General features: G+C 38.2%; 1 pseudogene; it reads right to left on the bottom strand.

Annotated features, from left to right (window-relative positions):
* Positions 1-1565: 1565 nt before the first annotated feature.
* Positions 1566-1820, bottom strand: LOC133081358 (SNRPN upstream reading frame protein-like; annotated as a pseudogene).
* Between the last annotated feature and the right edge of the window lie 6017 nt (positions 1821-7837).

The following is a 7837-nucleotide window of genomic DNA, read 5'->3' as shown; positions in this document are numbered from 1 at the left end:
ATGGCTGTGTTGGGTCTTCGTTTCTGTGCGAGGGCTCTCTCTAGTTGTGGCAAGCGGGGGCCACTCTTCATCGCGGTGCGCAAGCCTCTCACTATCGCGGCCTCTCTTGTTGCGGAGCACAGGCTGCAGACGCGCAGGCTCAGTAGTTGTGGCTCACGGGCCTAGTCAACTCCGCGGCATGTGGGATTTTCCCAGACCAGGGCTCGAACCTGTGTCCCCTGCATTGGCAGGCAGATTCTCAACCACTGCGCCACAAGGGAAGCCCCCATAATGTATAATTTAAATAATACTTGACTCAGGAACTTACAAGAGTATATAAACTGCACTGAGGAGCCCAAAAATTCTTGGTTAAAAAAAGTCATATGCGCACTTACTCGTTTAAAAATGCCCTCACTCTGGGGAACAGCTGAGGACAATGATCAGATTCTATTGTTGGAAATCAATTCCACCATCTTGCAATCAAATCCAAGCAATTACTGGAGAATGTTGAGTAAAAGATTCAGCTGGGGAGGGTTTTCCCTTTGCTTTAAAATTCGAAATGATGGCCATAAACAGGCCTAATTAATTTGAATTGAGGGGTTATATTTCAAAACAGAAATAAAGAAAATCTAGAAGAAAACTCATCTATAAACCCCTTTCCTCTCTTAGTTTCTAAAAAGTATATATTAAACCCTTTGGATTGAGATCTTAAAATTTTTTAAAGTCAGAAAAGAAAAAGTATTAAATCAAAATTAATAGCATTTTCCTAAAAATCTAAGCAACCAACAGAAGACACACTGTAAATAAATCTACATAACATTGAAAAATCATAGATTAATAGCTTTATTACATTGTCAACTGATTCAAACACATTGGTAAAAAAAAGGTAAGAAAAAGATAAAACAAAAAAATAATTAGTAAATAAGCATGGGAGATACTTAGCTTCTCATTTGCTAATGGATGTGATGTGTATTTATAATTCAATAGAAACAAATTATATGTAATTAACATAACCAGTGCAGATGAAAGTGTAACTGGCACTATATGTTTTCACAATAAAGACTAATATAATAATTCATAATAGAATTCAGAAAATGTACCTTAATTTCAAATTCCTTGACTCAATTTAATTTTACATCTGCATATCCAAGGAAATGATCCTATCTAAAGTTTTATGCAAAGCAATTCACTGAAGCTTTATTTCAAATTACCAGCAGAAAAAATGAAGTCTCTCACAAAAAGGAATTATAAAACATATTAGCAGGATATTCGGCAGCTATTTATAATGAAATATTTTTCATATGTTAAGTTGAAAATCAGTACAAGTTAAATATGAATAAAACTACCTAAAAAGCAAGGACTATACAATGTCTGGAAAGTAATACATGACAAGAGTGTCAGGGTAAAAGCATTAAGATCCTGCTTTTACTTTTTTAAACTTTCTGCTCTGTGTTTATTTGTATGAAGCCTTTAAGAAATAAAAAATTCTTTGAACATATCCCAAATAATTAAATGACCTCCAAACACCCTACCTTTTAATTAGTTATTTATTCTTGATCATGACTGCATCAGCTCTAACCTGTTTTGTTTTGTTTTCTCTCTTGGAATCAGCTACCTGGGTTTTCCAATACTGCTTTAACCACCTCTTGGAGTCTCAGCTAAGAATGCCTGTCTCAGTTCCGCCTGGAAATCCACCACAGGTACTGCTGAGATCGCCTTGGGTACAGGAGACACTCCTGGTTGCTCAGTGAGGCTCTTCTCCGTTTGACTTGGACTTCTACCTCTGGTACGTGGTGTTCTGTGGTCCGTCTCAGGGGTAAACGGTCCCTGGCCCGCTCCATCTTGCCGCTGGCCGCTCCTCAGAACACAAAGTTAGGCATCTCTGGCAGCCGCTCCACTCTACGCTGTCATATACCCTTTAATTTTGCTTATTATTTTTGGCCAAATGGAAATTTTTTTCTTCACGTATTAAGTTGTTAGTATTTTAAGGATTCTGGGTTTTCAGAAATAGTTAGAAAGGCTGTATTCACTTTCGGTTTTAAAGGAATTCTTCCATATTATTTTATGTTACTTTAATGGTTTTATTTTTATTTATATTTAAATTTTTGTTTTATTTAGAGTTTGTTCTGGTATGTAAAATGAGAAATGGATCCAATTTCACTTTTTATATGTCTGTCTGGTTCGAACACCGTTTACTGAAATATTCCATCTTTCCCTCATGATTTGACTAATCCTCTCCACTTGGAGGGCCGGTGACTGGGGTGAGAGATGCTGGCAACCTGCCTCTCCTGGGGTGAAATCTCACCACTCCTTTTGACTAGGAGTGGTGTTAAAGGAGCTCCCATCTTGTTGGCCTCAAGAAATAGAGTAGACATTCTGTATTATGAAGTTGCGGAAGGAATGGGAGTAGGTTCTGGCTGAAATGTCATCGATTCCCACTGTTCTTATCGACGTTTAGGAGTTTTTCTTGAATAAATGCTTACTGATTTGCGGTATGCCCTTAGGTCAATTTCCAGAGATTTTAAACGTTTGTGTTTTATAATATTTACCAGTTAAATGGTTGTTTCACTGAGGAGAGATGTATATGCCAAGTTTGTCACACGGCTTTCCTGGAAGTCTGATCAAATTCTTTTTTGTGTCTTTCAGCAATGTTTTAATGATTTGTTTGTATTTGTGTAACATTTGTTTATATATATCACATGTGATATATATTATATTTACACTGATTGATATAATCATGATGGTCTTTTCATCTGCCTTATGTCAGATTTTATGTGTCTGTAAATTTTCAGAAGTTTTTCACCATGTGGTCTAATTTATTTGTTTGTGAACAGTTTTTCTGGTAGGTAGGTTTGGATAATTGCTCAATGGTTACCTTTCAAATGATAGCTTTATATAATGTTTTTAGTCATCCATTAATTTACATGGTATTTGTTGCTTCTCTATTTGCTCGGTGTTAAAATTAGGTGTTTCCACTTTCTGCTTCTTCCTCCCTTCCTCTTACCACTGGAATTTAATCAATAGCATTATTAACGTTTATTTAGTACTTGCTATTTTACTGTTAAATATGCTTATATTTCTAAAATTTGATTTTTATCGCCTTAAATGATGCACTTTGGCTCCCAGCTAATATTACCGAGAAGGTGAATGAGGTAAATCTCCTCAGGACTGCTACCTATTTTGTGCACATTGTGTCTACACAACTCCAGGGGTTGCTGTTCATGTCTAAGTGAATGATACCCCTCAGAACTGTGAATTGTAAAGAAAAAGTAAAAAATGGTAGGTGTCATAAGGAGGAGAAAATTCATTCTGGAGGATATCAGGAAAGGTTCCCCAGAAGAGGTATTATTTGACGGTTGCATAATGTGTGCTGATTTCAAGGGAATAAGTGAGTTTTTCGTAAGAAAGTTTGCTTAAAGAGAGAACAGGGTCCTTCAACAATATGCAGGACAGATAAAATGCCATCAATTTTCCTATGGAAAATCACCTTCCATACAGCGTAAAGAAGTTATTAAGTCATAGTCAAACTCTCGTTTTCCTGTTTAATAGAAAATTATCAGTGTAGTATTTTCACTAGTTTTCAGCATCGTGAGGGAAATATTCATGTGTACTGCACCTTTTAAAAAACTGCAATCAAAGAATGCTCTCAATTATTACGTTAAAATTGATTTAATGATCACCATTCAACTGGAATGCTAATGTCAGGAAAAAGCTGGAAATGTAACAAGAGTTTACATTACCAACAAAAAGGCTTCAGGGTCACACCTGGTCATACTTTTTATTTTTTATTTTTTTAAGGTTTAAAAGATTTTATTTTAATGTTGTGATACCATATCACAAAGGAGGATTGTTTTAAGAACAGGACGAATATATATATATTTTTAACTTCAATTTTATTTTTTTATACAGCAGATTCTTATTACTTATCCATTTTATACATATTAGTGTATATATGTCAATCCCAATCTCCCAGATGAACTGGTCATACTTTTAAATAACAGACACACATACACAAAGGGACATTCAAATAAAAGAGATTTGTTAATGCTCCTTTATTTAGAGTAAATGAAATGAGTCTGGATTAATGATTTGCGTGGTGATCACTCCACTTGTGTTGGGAGCCAATTAGGAGGATTCTATTGGCATTTTCCTTGTACCAATCAGCATTGCACAATATAGGAAGCACAAGGTCACATCTTTATGTTCTGAAAGCTTGAGTGATTACAAATTGCAGAGGCCCCAAGCAGAAAGATCATTACCTGCTATGTCCCTTGTTTTCAAAAGTCATAATCAGGTTATCAGCTATAAGAATGTTTTTCCCTTTGGTTACCAAACAGTGAGGCTGTTATAACAGCAGGTCAGCCGAGAACAGCATAAGCCAACATTAATAAGTTAAAAGTACCACTGGGACAAAAGAAGAATTGGCAGGACTGTTGATCTTGTTTATTCTGTGTGTTACTTTGTTTTCCTTCTTCTAGGTTCATTTCCAGACAGTCTCTTTTCATTGCTTGTGTGTTCATCTATGCAGATTTAAAATGCCTTAGTGGTGGCAGAGAGTAATTAGCATATAGAGCCTGGAAACTCAACTTCTAAATTTTATTAATGAGCTGAGTTCCCCTTTATATTTTAACTGACCCCAAGAGCATTAATGAAAAGTATCTAAATATGAATACAGGTGTAGTAATAAAGGAGAATTATCAGTCACCCTTAATTTAATTGGTGTCACCTTAGCTTTTAGTAGGGTAATAGGGTAGTATTGCCACCTGCAATCATTCAAGATTATTTTGCTCGCTAATTAACTCACTTAAACAAATTAAATGGGCTTCCTCGCTGCGCCCTAGGGCACGTTTGGGTGATGAAGACGGGTAACCAGCAAGGTGATTCTGGCAGCAGAGCAGGAGGTGAATTGAAAGGACAGGCTGTGAGTCAAGAATGCCGCCACAACCCAGGAGATTGCTTCAAGATGGCAGAGTAGAAGGACTGCTCTCATGCCCTCTTGCAAGAACACCAGATTCACAACTAACTGCTGAACAATCATCGACAGGAAGACACTGGAACTCACCAGAAAAGATACCCCACATCCAAAGACTAAGGAGAAGCCACAATGAGATGGTAGGAGGGGCGCAATCACAATAAAATCAAATCCCATAACTGCTGGGTGGGTGACTCACAAACTGGAGAACACTTATACCACAGAAGTCCACCCACTGGAGTGAAGTTTCTGAGCCCCACGTCAGGCTTCCCATCTTGGGGGTCCGGCAATGGGAGGAGGAATTCCTAGAGAATCAGACTTTGAAGGCTAGCGGGATTTGATTGCAGGACTTCAACAGGACTGGGGGAAAAAGAGACTCCACTCTTGGAGGGCACACACAAAGTAGTGTGTGCATCGGGACCCAGGGGAATGAGCTGTGACCCCATAGGAGACTGAACCAGACCTACCTGCTAGTGTTAGAGGGTCTCCTGCAGAGGCGGGGGGAGGCTCTGTCTCACCGTGAGGACAAGGAAACTGGCAGCAGAAGTTCTGGGAAGTACTCCTTGGCATGAGCCCTCCCAGAGTCCTCTAGTAGTCCCACCAAAGAGCCTGGGTGGCTCCAGTGTTGGGTCGCCTCAGGCCAAACAACCAACAGGGAGGGAACCCAGCCCCACCCATCAGCAGACAAGAGGATTAAAGTTTTACTGAGGTCTGCCCACCAAAGCAACAGCCAGCTCTACCCACCACCAGTCCCTCCCATCAGGAAACTTGCACAAGCCTCTTAGATAGCCTCATCCACCAGAGGGCAGGCAGCAGAAGCAAGAAGAACTACAGTCCTGCAGCCTGTGGAACAAAAACCACATTCACAGAAAGATAGACAAGATGAAAAGGCAGAGGGCTATGTACCAGATGAACGAACAAGGTAAAACCCCAGGAAAACAACTAAATGAAGTGGAGATAGGAAACCTTCCAGAAAGAGATTTCAGAATAATGATAGTGAAGATGATCCAGGACCTCGGAAAAAGAATGGAGGCAAAGATCGAGAAGATGCAAGAAATGTCTAATAAAGATCTAGAAGAATTAAAGAGCAAAGAGACACAGATGAACAACACAATAACTGAAATGAAAAATACACTAGAAGGAATCAATAGCAGAATAACTGAGGCAGAAGAATGGATAAGTGACCTGGAAGACACAATGGTGGAATTCACTGCTGTGGAACAGAATAAAGAAAAAAGAATGAAAAGAAATGAAGACAGCCTAAGAGACCTCTGTGACAACATTAAATGCAACAACATTCACATTACAGGGGTCCCAGAAGGAGAAGAAAGAGAGAAAGGACCCGAGAAAATATTTGAAGAGATTATAGTCGAAAACGTCCCAAACATGGGAAAGGAAATAGCCACCCAAGTCCAGGAAGTGCAGAGTGTCCCATACAGGATAAACCCAAAGAGAAACACTCCGAGACACATAGTAATCAAAGTGGCAAAAAGTAAAGACAAAGAAAAATTATTGAAAGCAGCAAGGGAACAATGACAACATACAAGGGAACTCCCAAAAGGTTAACAACTGATTTCTCAGCAGAAACTCTACAAGCCAGAAGGGAGTGGCATGATATACTTAAAGTGATGAAAGGAGAGAACCTACAACCACAATTACTCTACCCGGCAAGGATCTCATTCAGATTCGATGGAGAAATCAAAAGCTTTACAGACAAGCAAAAGCTAAGAGAATTCAGCACACCAAACCAGGTCTACAACAAATGCTAAAGGAACTTCTCTAAGTGGGAAACACAAGAGAAGAAAAGGACCTACAAAAACAAACCCAAAACAATTAAGAAAATGGTAATAGGAACATACATATTGATAATTACCTTAAACGTGGATGGATTAAATGCTCCAACCAAAAGCCACAGGCTTGCTAAATGGATTCAAAAACAAGAACCATATATATGCTGTCTACAAGGGACCCACTTCAGACCTAGGGACACATTCAAGCTGAAAGTGAGGGGATGGAAAAAGATATTCCATGCAAATGGAAATCAAAAGAAAGCTGGAGTAGCAATACTCATATCAGATAAAATAGACTTTACAATAATAATGTTACAAGAGACAAGGAAGGACACTACATAATGATCAAGAAGAAGATATAACAATTATAAATATATATGCACCCAACATAGGAGCACCTCAATACATAAGGCAACTGCTAACAGCTATAAAAGAGGAAATCGACAGTAACACAATAATAGTGGGGGACTTTAACACCTCACTTACACCAATAGACAGATTGTCCAAACAGAAAATTAACAAGGAAACACAAGCTTTAAATGACACAAGAGACCAGATAGATTTAATTGATATTTTTAGGACATTCCATCCAAAAACAGCAGATTACACTTTCTTCTCAAGTGAGCACGGAACATTCTCCAGGATAGATCACATCTTGGGTCACAAATCAAGCCTCAGTAAATTCAAGAAAATTGAATTCATATCAAGCATCTTTTCTGACCACAACACTATGAGATTAGAAATCAGTTACTGGGAAAAAAAAGGTAAAAAACACAAACACATGGAGGCTAAACAATACGTTACTAAATAACCAAGAGATCACTGGAGAAATCAAAGAGGAAATCAAAAAATACCTAGAGACAAATGACAATGAAAACACGACGACCCAAAACCTATGGGATGCAACAAGAGCAGTTCTAAGAGGGAAGTTTATAGCTATACAAGCCTACCTCAAGAAGCAAGAAAAATCTCAAATAAACAATCTAACCTTACACCTAAAGGAACTAGAGAAAGAAGAACAAACAAAACCCAAAGTTAGTAGAAGGAAAGAAATAATAAAGATCAGAGCAGAAATAAATGAAATAGAAACAAAGAA

Source organism: Eubalaena glacialis, chromosome 20 (genome assembly GCF_028564815.1).
Source record: "Eubalaena glacialis isolate mEubGla1 chromosome 20, mEubGla1.1.hap2.+ XY, whole genome shotgun sequence".
Taxonomy (NCBI): domain Eukaryota; kingdom Metazoa; phylum Chordata; class Mammalia; order Artiodactyla; family Balaenidae; genus Eubalaena; species Eubalaena glacialis.
Note: the sequence above shows the minus strand (reverse complement) of the source record. Positions and strands in the feature narration are given on the sequence as shown.